At 38.0% G+C, this 14,408-nt stretch overlaps 1 protein-coding gene across 1 annotated transcript in view; it reads left to right on the forward strand.

The window, feature by feature from the left end:
• PDE1A (phosphodiesterase 1A) overlaps positions 1 to 14,408 on the forward strand; it is a 233,284-nt gene that overhangs the window by 27,262 nt on the left and 191,614 nt on the right. The gene's annotated exons all lie outside the window — the stretch shown is intronic.

Genomic DNA, 14,408 nt, shown 5'->3' on the forward strand with positions numbered 1-14,408 from the left:
GTAATTACTGGCTTGTTTTTGGGACAAGAGGGAGGAACAGGCTAAGTCAGGAAGCCAGACTTCAGTTCTTTTGGGAGTTTCTCATGTCCCCTGTTCTGCCGGAGGGGTCACTTTTGTGATGTAAATGATGTCTTTCAATGAATCTTTAAGGATTTTAACTAAGCTAGCATTTTTAGCGGTCAAAGAGAAATTAATTGTTATTATGACAGTTTCTGTAAACCTCTAATGATTTCTAACGTTTTTAAAATACAGCTCAAAAGCAATGTTATCTATTTCTCCTCGTATTCCATTCCCAAGAATTACATATGCATTTTGAAATTCTTGAATACAGTTTTGAAATACTTTATCTGTGAAAGACTGAACTGTAAAGAAGCTAAAGCACAAACATTATAATTTATTTTAATGTAGGGCTCAATGGGAGAGTACAAAAGCAATACCTTCCAGATCTTTTGACTCCCGGGACTGTGCTTTAATCAGACACCATATTTCTGGATAATTTAGTGGTAGTCTGCTAAGCAAACTCAAATTCAGGAGACATTACTACTTGAAACCAGGGCTGAATAAACAGCTTTAATGGTTCACATCTGGCAAGTTGATTCCCAAATCTTTTAAGGTAAAAATTTAAATGTTTGTTTAACACAAGGTGAGACAATAGTGCTGACACAATGGTAGTGGCTGGAAAGTCACATTTCAGGTGGCCAGCAGGCATTTCTAGTGTCCTTTGAAGGCTAAGCAAAGTCTGCCTGAAATCTCTTCCACTTGTTAGTATTTCAGCATGTTGTGTTTTGTTGTGTTGTGTTATTACAAAACACCAGAAGCAAGTGTTGGTACGCAGGTGATAATGCAGTTGTCTCTCTCCTAGGACACTAGCCAATTACTGGGCAATAAAGTTAGGCTGTTCTTGTGTACATTCTGTTTCTCATTCTTTCATGCAAAAAAATGCAACATCTTTAAAGAAAAGCACTGAATGAGTTCTTGGGGCCACCTGTCCCTGTTAGCCTGGTGGTTAAATATACTTTTGACAAGTGTGACCCATGAAGTTGACATTTCTATGTCCCTTTGTGGGTCCCAGGTCAGAAAGACTTGGAATGAAAGACTGAAATGAACCTAATAGCTGTAAACTGAAAAATTACCTGGAATTTTCTCATCAATGTTGCTGTGTTTGAGCACTGTAACTACAGATGTTTCTTCCTATCAGACCTCGCATATTGCGTTTTTGAAATTAGCCTCCACCAGGAAATGAGGGACTACTTAACTGCAATTTAAGCTTCAGATTTGCAATTGTAGCTACAGAGAAATCCCATCTTCCGAAGAAGTGGGTGGAGAGAACTCTAGTTAGTACTAAGGGCTCCTTCAAAAATGTAAGTGAATAATTCAGCCAGGATTATGTTTTTCTTAACAGAATTGCTGGATGAAAATCTCTATAATTTTTTGCCACACATGATGAATACATACATCCATAAAAAATGTAGAGTTGACTTGAATCAAACTTTACTGAGATATTTCAAATATTTAGCATGGAAATCACTAGTTTGGATTTGTCCCCATGGAAGAAAGGCATAAGAAGGCTCAAGAATGTGTCTGGATCTCTGATAATAATACTAACTTATGTTTTTTAGGCATCAATCATTATTTATTAAATGCAAAGTAGAAGCAATACTGGTACCTCAAATGTTGATAAAGAGTCAGAAGAATTTTATGGTTGGCAATATTTAATCTCTTATTTAAATTCTCGTACACAAATTGCCTGCTAGATGTTGATGATGATGGCTTGGTATCATGAGGAGTTGTTCTCACATAAGAAAACCCGTTGCCTTGTAGCCATGATATTATACCATCAAAAGAACTAATACATACAAATACCGGTTTTCTGCATATGTTCCAAAGGAAGAAGATAAAAATGGTGTGTAACAATGCTTATGTTCCTTGGGAAGTAGTTTGGATTGGTCAGAATATATGCAGTGCTACTTAGTGTTATGGACCAGCAAAAACTCTAATCTGAATTTTCCTTAGCTACTGCAAAAACATCCTCTGTAGCTGAGCTTATTTAAATGCTAATGCTTACTTAGATTATAATACTTTTATCAGGAACTGCATAAGGTATTCCTGCAAATAGCTTGTGAACTTTATGGTTCATTAGGTCATACTGGAACACCTGTTAAACTGATTTCTGTGGCTGTGACAAGTAATAATGTGGAGTTTTTGACTGTGGAATTATGAAAATCTGTATCATACTTACAAAAGGGTAACTGTACCATGACTGGAAGGTCGTACTGATCTATAGAGTGACCACAGTGAGCTGAGGTTTAAATTCTGGTCTAGAGTGGCACCTAGCAGACCCTGGTTTCCAGATGCTTTTCATTCCCATAGAAGCTACATCTTCAGCTCCCAATGCAAGTATATGTCAAGTGAATATTGTTCTGCTAAAGCTGCAGAATAGTGCACCACCGGGGAGGCTGGTGCAGTCACTCAGGTGGAAAATTGGAATGTTTGGACCGTAAGACTAAAGACAAAAAACTTACAGCTGTGTCTGACTAAGCTGCTTATGATATTAGTAAGTAAGTAGGACAGGCCCGATGGGCCCTTGACTAACCTTGAACTGTCAGATGTCAGGCTAGAAAAAGGATGGGCAGCTATATGCTTTGTATTTTTATATGTCAGCTTGAAGCTGATTTATAGTAGCTTTCCAGTCTCGGAGCAAACTGCTTAGGGCTTCAAGGACTGGATTGGATATTACAGACTTCACAGCATGTACACAGGCAGCTCAGAGAGGCTTTCAATATGGAAAATGGGAGGTCAAATTAAGGGATTGATGTAAATCCACACTCTGAAGTTAGTCTTTCTGCTATCTGAGATTTCTGACTCTAAAAGATGAAGTGCATAATCCTGAAATTTGGCAAGTGCCACTGAAGATGAGTAGCTGTTGCCTTCTCTCTTCCTTGATTTTCCACTTTTATTGGAAAAGTTATGATATGCAAGGTTATAGATTTCTGGCATTGCTCACCAGCTTTTAATGAGCACTTTTGCTTTGGTAGCAAAATACTTATGTATATTTAATGGCCAAGACATGACAAAATCTTTGTCACCTCCTGAATTTTTATTCACTACCTGTTACAGCTGTGTAAAAGTTAAGACGTAAGCCTGATTTGGATAGGGCCAGTTAACATCTGTGCTTGCTTGGTAGCTAAATGGAGATGGAATTCTAAACACCTTTCCTTTGTGATATGCTTTGATAAGGCGACTAGCTAGAAGGTGAAGGTGTGTATTGCTTCTGCATCCATCACTCTGTGTGCTCCCCATTTTGTGGCAGGCAGTGAAGCTGACTCATAGTTCAAGCAGTAGTGGCTCATGATGTTCACCAAGTGGTGGTCCCAAATTTCATATATGCTTTCCTCCCATCTGTTAAGTGGATGAGTCATTTATGACTCAATTTTCTCCGCTCAGCTTAAGAATAATTCCTAATGAGTCAGACAGAATGTTTTTAGGGACTCCTGCTGTTGGAGAGCACTTCACCTCTACTGCTCTCATCTTCTCATCTCTCCTGTAGTGTGGGCTGTGATCTAACTTCCAGAGCAGAATCCTTTTACCTGAAACTCAGGATTGGTGAAATTGCTGCTTTAGTGAGCCATTTCTGATTTAAGTATGACTTTTAGCTTTGTCTATAGTACTGTCACTTAGTGAGGTGGAGGTCAGCCTCATGGATTGTAGTGAAATAGACAGTGTATGTAAAGCCTAGGTACTGGACCTCCTGGAAGTGCTTGTGGCACACACAGTGCTTCTGCGGGGCATGCTGATACAGGGACAGGACCTGCCCTCCCTGGTGGCTGTGTCCACCAATGCCAACAGATGATCATGCTCACAGCTGTCTAATCCAGTGCCTCAGCAGCATGGGTCTAGGCTTTCCTTCAGCTGGAGGACATTCAGTGAGGACAATTAGGTTCACAAGTTTGTTATTCCTTCTGTTGTGCGCAATGAATAGAGAGAGTTGGCCTGGGCTTTTGTACTCAATGTGTCTCAATTCTAGGCAAATCTTTGTATGTTTGCTCTGTGTTTGGAGTGCAAGTTCAATATAAGTCCTTGTCATGGATGACTGTACTCTAACCCAAGAGACAGTGGGAAAGCGCAGGTACCAGGCTGCTGGCAGGCTCCTGAGAGTCACTGGCAGGATCAGCGATAGGCCTCCGGAAAATGGTTATGAATGCCTCATTTGTAACAATAAAAATTGGGCAAACTGAACTGCTAGTATGCAGCAACGGTCTGCATTTGTACAGAAAGCTTCAATAATTTTCTTAAAGTTGCTTGTAGAGCCTATAGGTGATAAAGAAGAGGTCGAGGGATGGCAGTGAACTTTTGGTGGACTTATCTTCATATGTATATATGTGCTTTCTTGACATACCGCAGCTAAAAATCTATGTAAATGTACACTTCCCATAGAGAAAAATGCAGACAGTGCATCCATGAGATGCAGGTAGCAGCTCATGTCTCTTACTGTTTTCCCAACCATGTAGCCAGTCCTATAGTCTGGCACCCCTTATGTAAGAGAGATCCTGTTCCATGCTTCACTGCTGCATGACAGTTCACTGGAAAAAGAGTTTGAGAACCACTAATAGAAAGAAATTACAAGTTTCTTCCATATTTGAATCTTAAAGCTTTTTAATTTCCAAATAATTCCATTAATAATCAAAGTTTGTACACTTAAAACTGAATCTTTGGACTATATCTCCTTTTACTTATCTTCCCACTTAATTAGAACTAAATAGCTGCTTCTCGTCAGCTCATTCTTTTGCCCCTAAAGCAATTTCTTATATTATGTCCTCGCTAATTACTAAAATCACATCTAAATAGCATCCATTCCTGATGGCTCTGTGATTGTTTAAGGATTCACCACTAGAAATAGCATTTGCTTCTAATCTATGTCTGAAATTAAATGCCTCATAATAATGTCATTTTCTGCTTGACTTTATTCTCTGTTGGCAGATTTTTTCTAATTGGAGATTAAAGATAATGTGGATGTTGCCCCCACACTTAAATGAATACTTCAGTTTTTAGTAGGGTTGATAATATAGAATGTAGAGGCAAAAAAAGGATGGTTAACAGAAATAACTTATGAAAATGAGGGTTCCTACATCTGGAAGGAAAACCAAAACATTTTAATATGATCACCTGAAAGGGATCAAATTATTTCCTCTCCAGACATCTGATAGCCATGGAATGTGAAAGGTTTTTTATTCAATTTAGTTGACACCAGAAGACTGGAGAATGATGTTTAAAATAACTGAATTTGAAGAAAGGGAGTGAAACAGACAAACTGCACATGCCTTTGTTATCAAAATAATAATTAAAAAATCCTCTTAAACACATTTTTGAAGGACAGAATAATTAAACAATCACATTTGGGGACAAACAGTTATGGAAAAGAGAGACAACAATGGGCCAAGACAAAAGAAAAAACAGTCAGGGTGGAGTAAGATTGCTAGGTAATACTCCCAAACATCAGCCTACAGCCTGGTGTTGGACTTTGGTCTCACTAATAGCTATAGCACAAAAAGCAGGAATGTACTGATTTCAGTTTATTCATGCCACAAAGTCAAGAGGTACAAAATAGTGAGTGTGATCATAAACGTATTGCATAAAAGCAATTGCATGACCTTGTGAAACAAAATAATAGCAATAGGAAATATTATAATGGGAAAGCTAAGGTTATGCTTCTATGGATTAACATTTCTATTAGAAACTGGAGGCCCCTCTGTTGGAAGTGGTGAAGATAAAGACTGTTGATTACAAGGCACAAGAAGACGTGTAACCTTGAAAAAAGCAAACATGTTCCTAGGAGCGTATTGGCTGAGGTCATTCCAGCAAAGATGGGTTCAATGCTGTTGAACAAAGGGCTGGTTAATCTTTACGTGCTTCAGCACACTGAAGCCTTGCTTGTCAGAGCAGAAAAAAGTATGCAAACTGTAACTTTTCAATTCCACATGCTAAACAATGTATATGGATTACATGCTTCCGTGACTGTCACTCAGTAACATTGGTGACTGAAGAGATGGTTTTTGCATCACTGGAGATAATGCTACTCATTGCAGATTTTATAGCTTGAAGACGATGCTGTTCTCTAAAACGTAGTTTTCCAACTAAGTACTTCGATTTATCTACCACTAAACAGAACAACATTTCATTACTGACTTTAATGGAATCGGGAAGGAACCTAAGAATATCCTTATTGGTGCCTAGTGTTTTGTAGATGCCTTTGGAAAATCTGGTATGCAGAACTGACCAAGAATAGCAATCTTCTCTTATGAAGTGATCTGCAAATACGAGCAACTGAGAAAAAGATTTCTGAACTATGTCTTTGCTGTTTTACTTAAATTAAAAGAAAAGGTAGGAGAAAACAGTTAATTTCATCACACGCACTGCATATTATTCTTTATTTGTCACTTATATTTTCAATAGCACAAGCTGCCATGTAAAAAAACATATGTAAAATAAGTATTTGGAGAGTGTCCAGAATCAGGCTATGCCATTGGATCCTCCTGGATTCTTTTTGAACTCTAACCAAAATGTAATAGAAGTTTAGACTCTGTGTTGGTTTAGTTTGAAAAGATTTATTACATGAATTTCTTTCATTTGTTTTGCTGGAAGAAATGATGCAATAAAGAAATGGGGCCAAAACTGTCATCATTGTTGAGTTTCAGCAGGTTGATAACCAAATTATTTTGTTGTCAGTGAAACATGCAGAGATTTATGTGTCTCACATCATAACTAGTATCACTAATGAAATATGAACTAAAAAGTAGTTACTGAAATATTAACATCCCGGGCACCTCTGCAGCCTGACAGTCCCACTTGCATTAAAAACCATCCTCTCTCTCCTGTCGCTCGTTTATTAGCTATTTTACAATTCTTATACTGACTCTCAGCTTCTCTGGTGTATTAAGAAACTTCCCACATGTTTCCTTATGGTTTGTTGAAGTCTGACTTTACAAGTTAATTGATATTTATACTCTGGATCATTTTCTAGCTCAAAAGAATTTTCTGAGACTTTTTAAAGTTATTTTTCTGCTTAAAGGGAAAGGTAGCTAAAGTTGTTCTCCTTCTATACCTCCCCAAGTTTGTAAGTCCATGTTTTTGCTGAACCCAGCTAGGATTCTGGGAAAGAAGTAATCAAACTGTCGTTACTAACGACTAGGCAGGTCAATATTTCCTAACAAGGAGGAGTGGAGCAATGGATATAAACTCAAATGTCAGTAGATAATTCTCCAATGGATAGTGGATGTGAAATGAAAAGGTGAGGTGGGGCTGAGCTAGAGTTCAGTGAATGCTATCCAGGTTCTATAACCTGAAATAATTTTTACCTTGGTTAACACTTATTTTTGGATTCATGATTACTTTTTCCCTGTCCTGCTACTGTGTTTCAAATAGTACAATAGAAAATCTCCAATAAATTGTCACTTTCCTCAAAGAAATCTGGAGGTTTATCAGGCAAGATACTACTGTTAGAGAGCTCCAACTGTTCAGGCAGGGACCTCTGATCTTTGCATGGATATTTTGGGTGAAGTCACACAAGTTACTTGTCCTGGTTTCGGCTGGGATAGAGTTAATTTCCTTTCTAGTAGCTGGTATAGTGTTATGTTTTGGATTCACTATGAGAAGAATGTTGATAATACACTGATGTTTTCAGTTGTTGCTAAGTAGTGTTTACACTAAGTCAAGGATTTTTCAGCTTCTCATGCCCAGCCAGCAAGAAGGCTGGAAGGGCACAAGAAGTTGGGAGGGGACACAGCCAGGACAGCTGACCCAAACTGGCCAAAGGAATATTCCATACCATGTGACGTCATGCCCGGTATATAAACTGGGGGGAGTTGGCCGGGGGGGGGGGGCAGATCGCTGCTCGGGAACTAACTGGGCATCGGTTGGCGAGTGGTGAGCAATTGCATTGTGCATCACTTGTTTTGTATATTCCAATTCTTTTAGTATCGTCATTATTATAATTATTATTTTCTTCCTTTCTGTCCTATTAAACTGTCTTTATCTCAAGCCACGAGTTTTACTTTTTTCCCTGATTCTCTCGCCCATCCCATTGGGGGGGGGGGGAGTGAGCAAGCAGCTGTATGGTGCTTAGTTGCTGGCTGCAGTTAAACCACTACATTACCACAAATAATGTTGCAAGAGTAATATGAGTAACTAGCAGCATTGGAGAGCTGCAGTCCTCCAGGTGTTGAGGGCAGAAGGTTTCTGATATGTGAGAGTTACATCTAGTCTAGGAGATAATTCTTTAAACTGTTGTAACTGATCTAATTTTTACTTTGAAGAGTTAAGCAGGTGCATCTGCAGTTGTCTTCACTTGGTACTTCTGTGCTTACATCTGCAGAAGGGTAGTGCTAGGATCCTTCAGGGTATAAACCACTCAGTATTTTTTTTTTTGCTGTATTAGGCCCAAAGAAATCCCTCCACATTTAATTAGAAGTGTCAAAACAAGTTTCTGTGTGATACTTTGACCTAATGTGTCTTACAGCATTTTAAAATTGCTTGCATGTCTGGAACTGCAGATTAAAAAAACCCCAACAAAACCCCAAACTGTCTTAATTCAGTTTAATTCAGTCCTTTGCACTTGCACATTTCAAGTAATTTTTTCCCATCATCTTTGTGATGTTAGCTGTTCTCCATTTCCTTTGACAACTAACAATAAACTGGATGTTGTCAGTAGGGATTTCCTTTTGCATGTAGAGGAATGCTTCTCCAAGGTATTACTGCCGTCTCTGTCTTCCTTCCAAACCTTTAAGCATATACTCAGCTCACTATGCAGAAGACAGATGGAACAGTAAGTCATTGGATAATAATTCCTAGTTCACTGATTAGTCCTTGCTTTAAAAACTGTGCTTGAATTTATTGCTCCATCATGCCAAAAAGAAAGTTTTTTTCCACGTAGCAAGCACATGGCAGGCAGCAGCAGCAACATTAACTTGTCCATGTTGCTCTGGCAATGTACTTCACTCCTCTGCAGGAGCCATCCCCTGTGTGAGATAAAGCAATTTTCTCTGTAGCCATCAGTTCTTAACATTTTAGATAGCCAAAGTGAAGGGCAGCTGTACTGATGATTTGCACTCCTCAAACTACGTTAAGAATTTTCTTCCTCAGGAAAGCTGCTAAGATTTGTTTTATATCGACCAATGCAGGCCAAATTAAAATTATTACAGGGATATGAACTGAAACAGTGCTCTAAAGTGTACATAATTTTTGAAAAAATTTTTTTTCCAGAATTTTAAAAAAATTCTGCAATATGATTTTCCACCTAATTATATAAGTTTTATTAAGAATTACATACCTGCATTTTAAAACCTACTAAACCCATTTTCTGTTTTATATTGAGTTTTGTAAAAGAAAAAAATGAGCCAACTTTGTTATATTCTTTTTTTCACTCTGTATTGTGATTCTTTATTTTTTATCACAAAGACAGCTTGTTTCCACATCGCGTTCCCAATTGAGTGCTCTTTTTTTAGTGTACTTAATTAGATGACTCCAGACAGCATGAACAGCGCTAAGCTTAAGCAACATCAGCAGCTGATGGCATTGTGTTGCCTAACAACTTCAGAACAGTTTCTCCAATTGTGCTGAGTTGCCATAGTAATATCTGCCCACTGGTGGTGGACTTGCTTGAGAAATTTAAATAAAAACAACTGTCAGACTAACATCATGACAGATACATGTGTTGTGCTGTGTAGCCACAGCAACACCAAGAAATGGGAAATTATTTCTGTCACAAACATAAATGAAGCTTGATTTTGCTTAGGATCATCCCTAGTTAAATATCTGGTTTGGGACGTCCAACATTCTGCTGCTTTATTAGATAAATATTACTATATAAATATATGAGATGGGCACGGATGGGTCCGCAGAATTACTTTATCCATGACACCACTGTCTCCTCTTGGTTAGAGTCGACTGGATTTGCACCTTAAATTTGTGCTGTATGCCGTGGAATATTTCAATATTGCATACTTAGCATGAGTATCAAATACTTGTCTCGTGAACACTACTCAGGGAGGACCAGTTTTAATGCTGTGTTTCTGCAACACAATTCCTTTTTCCTCTTTTTGATGGGAACCATGCTTTACTTTATTTCTTCAACTTGCTGCAAATATTCTTGAGATAATCTCATTCTCCTTTTTAAGCAGTTCAGTTATTTGGAGAAGATCAAGGAGAGAGAGAGAGAATGCTTGGGGATATGATTTAAAATTATCTTTTTTTTTTTTTTTTTTTTTTTGAAATACCTCTGAGTTCTGAATACTTCTGAGTCTTCCAATTTCTTCAGAGTCTTCCAGATATTTCAGTATATATGCTAAAGTTGTAGGGTTGAGGTTTTTCTGCCCTGGAAAGCTCATGTAGCAACTTTAGTCCATTAATAATTACTAGCCTGTCTGTTTTGCTTCACTGTCCTATTCAGACAGACAGAAAAAAACCCAAAATCACTGCCTCTGCAAAAGACACTGGAGCCTTTACTTTGTATGCATGTTTCCAGAGTTGCTCCATTTATCTCAATAGATTGAGAGAACCTTTCCCTTCTGCTATTCAGTCTGCCTGTTTAGGTTTCCTGGATTAAAATTCAATTTAGTCAAATACTTGGATGAAATGATGCTTTAATTTGGTCTCCCTGACAGGGATTTTTCCTCCCCTAAGAAGCAGCTGATTGCTTTTCTCAGTATGGTCCACAACTGTGGTATTGAGTGATAACTGACCTAGGTTTCTGTCTTGAACCATGGTGTCAAAATCTCCATTTAGAAAGTATCACACTGTCCCATCCCACTCTGCCTTAACTGTCCAAAATTAAATGCGATCAGAGTGGGACCCTGTTTAAACAGACACAGCGTGGAATATTAACTGCTTGCTGATGATATGTTTGCTTAGCAATTTGCAGGCTATCATTCTGATTAATAAAAAAAAATCACTGTATCTATGGAAACAAAGTGTGGAAAATAGCTGTTACGTCTGAGGAATGTTCAAGGAAAATAGCAGCTGTCTTCAGAGCAAAACTCGGGGCATTGCTGGTGTAAAAAGGAATGTAGCAATGTGTGGCATGTAGAAACCAAACACTAATTGCATTCCAGTTAAAAACTGTTTTAGCAAATTATATTTATGCAAATCTGTTTTTTTTCCTGATGCTTTTGTGAATTGCCATATCCTAATTAAGGAGATGTCCCAATAGAAGATTTAAATCATATTTATTATTAATGAATTGCCTCTAGTTTCATTCTAAAAGAAATTAAAATTGCTACATGAGGATAATAAACAATATTTACATCAAATTTGGCACTGGTTTTGCTCTCGAAGAGCCTCTGTGTGGAACTATGTCTTCTTGCTGTAGAGTTAAGGAAGCATATATGTATTCTTCTCTTTCTTTCTTGTTTTATTTTTCTGGGTAAAAAGTGTTAACCAACAAACAACAGTTTTAGGAAGGCTTCTGGCATTAAAAATTCTAGCCTTAAAGATGTGTTTTTCCCTCAGGTTATTGACTCCTAGAGGTTATTGTTTGATGTGCTCAAAGCATCTGTTGCCATGTGCCATTGTCACAGGAAACACAGGAAACTGCATTCTTTTTATGACAAATAAAAATAGGTGACTGAGTTTATTCACGTTCTCTGATACTGTTGATGGACACAGAGGGTCATAATCTTCCTCAGTTATCACACTTCCATTCATATTACAAATACATCTTTGAGAACATGAACTCAGTTCCATTTGGGTGAAGGTAAATAAGATGTGCTACAGGAACACACACAGTGCTTTCCAGCCACTAAGTGGTGGTTGATCAAGGGACTAGATCAGAGCTTCTCTGGAGTAAATCCCCCTGATACACATGTAGAGGAGCCATCATGCCCTCAGCTCTATAGACTTACTCCTATTGCAATCTATTATTGAGGTAATTGACTGAGCTGTGAATAGACTGGAGAAAAAACCCAGCTCTCCCAGGGGATAGTTCTGAACAGGGCATTTTTCCTTAGAAAAAAGGAAGGAGCTGAGGGAGCAAGTGGATTTTATATTTCACTATCTTCACTGTTTTATTAAGCATATTCTTTAACAAATTATTGTGAATGAAGAAAATGTCAGAAGAGAATATTCAATTTTCTTAGTAATATATTAGTATAACATATTTTATAATTCAGGTCCTTTATTGTAAGCTGTTTCTAATGTGGAGTTAGGCCAGAGGGCTTGCCTGTTGATTTCCTTAAAGGAAAGGCTTAAATTGGAAGAATAAACAAAAGCTCATCTAGTGTATCTTACCATGGTCAGCACTATGGAGGACACAGATCTGAAATCCTCTGTCGATAGTAATTTCCAAAGGTTTTGGGTAAAGGCAAAAGAATGGAGCTTTACCGAATGTACGCTGTGTGGCCCAGCTGTAGCTGGCAGCCTTGGGTGACATGAAATATTAAAAAGGGGAAAAGTTTATTTAGGCTGTGGTGGGAGGGAGCCCAAAGCACAGTGGATAATACTTTGTAGCAAGAGCAGAAAGGAACAGTTTTTCCAAGTTTTTTTTCAGTGAAATACTGTTCCCCAGGGGTCAGTAAAGGCATTTGAGTATGATGAAAGTTGAAATGAGGTGCAAGAGCTTTGTGGCAGCAGAGCCCCCCATGTTCCTTGTGAAACCAGCCTTTGCTGATGGCAGGAGAGTGGCTGCAGGAGCTCTTCTCCGACTGCATCCCATTTAGATTGACTGCAAAGTTTGGTTTTCATTTAAAACTCATACTTCTTGCCTGTACTCTGTGTTCTAGGGGAAAAGAAACTTCTAGAGGTGAAATACTACTAGTGAGAGTCAGCCTTCGGAGCTTTTACTTGGGTCCATCTTGTAACCAGAATCTGAATGTTTATTTAGAGGTTTGGGGTCCTTAATTTGACCCGGCCTAGACCTGTTTGTAACAGCATTGAATCGGTTAGTGGGGAACAAAAAGTAGACAGAAAGAAGGAAGAAAAAGAAAACGTGATGTAACACAGAAAACTAAAATAAATGAACAGGCAGACAACAATAAATATTTAAGATATGTCTCAAGATATGCATATTTAAGATGCATAATATATTTAAGATATAATGCAATATAATTGAAACATTAATTGCCAAAATATACGTGCCTGAGCCTTTGAATGTTTTAATACTTTTTAAAGGCCCATGTAAGGCATAAAACTTCAGATATTTTAAAACTGCTATTACTGCTTTGATGGACATGTTTATTTGCTTGAAAAGAAACTGAGCTCAGTGAGGAATCCAAGTATATTGCAATAGTTCTAGCTGAATTTACACCTTTTCACTACATGTCAAAAGAATTGTTCACATGGATTAAAATATTTTAGCAGTTAAGTATTATTCTAGAATTTATGGGCAGCTGACTTTGGAAAACATTCATGTAGAGGCAGTACAAAGTGATATAACATCATCTGCAAAAGTGTTTGTGAAGGACTACACTGTGTTTTATCTAGCCATAAGCAGCAAAGTGCTCCTTAGTGGATGGTACAGCAGAGTTTTTCTGTGAGAAAGATTTTATTTGTTTGTTTTTGTTTTGTTTCCATATTCTTCCAGGTACAATAACAGTTTATGGGAGTGTTTCCAGATCATCCTTGTGAGTTATGCCGTGTGTGCAGTTTGGAAAGTCAAATGTCTGCAAACGTGTCTGGATGTTCCAGACAATGTTGGATTGGTTTTGCAGTGGGATTCTCTTGGAGGGACACAGACTGAATTCCAATGAGTGAGACAGGAACTTGGAAAAATTTGGTGAACAGTCCGGACATAGAGAGCATTTAGATTTCTAGCACTGAGAATTAAAAAAACAAAACACCCCCCCCAGCCCCCCAAAAACAGAACAACAACCCCCCCCTCCAGATGGAATCCATACCAGATACCTGCAAAAATACCTTTTTTTGTTTTGGCATCCTGATTTCCCCTCTTTAAGAAACATGTCAAGGAATGGATGAAAATGATAAATATTACACCAGCAAACTTATGACAGGGGACATAAGCCATGACCCCCCGGCAAAAGCCATGCTTTGCTTTCGCTTACTAAAGGGGAGTCTGAGGCATTGGGAGACTAAGCAAGTTAGGTAAGGTCATACAAGCAACCTGTGACAAAAATAGACCTTCCCGCTCCAGATTCTCAGGATGGTGCACTTATAGCAACACTTTTTTCCAGTGTACCCATTATTAAACCAATTTAATTGAGAAGACAGCATCGCTGATAACGTGCAAAAATTAAAATGATGAAGTATTTGAGGAGACCCTTAAAAAGGCTCCTGCTAAATTAATGGTGTTTCTGTAAAAAAGTTTGGCCAGAGACCTGCATATTACTTACTTAGGTTCTAGGAAAAGTTACACCCTCAGTATATAAATGAAAACAATTGCAAATAAAATAGTAATTTATTTTAAA

Source organism: Harpia harpyja, chromosome 7 (assembly GCF_026419915.1).
Source record: "Harpia harpyja isolate bHarHar1 chromosome 7, bHarHar1 primary haplotype, whole genome shotgun sequence".
NCBI classification, from domain to species: Eukaryota; Metazoa; Chordata; class Aves; order Accipitriformes; family Accipitridae; genus Harpia; species Harpia harpyja.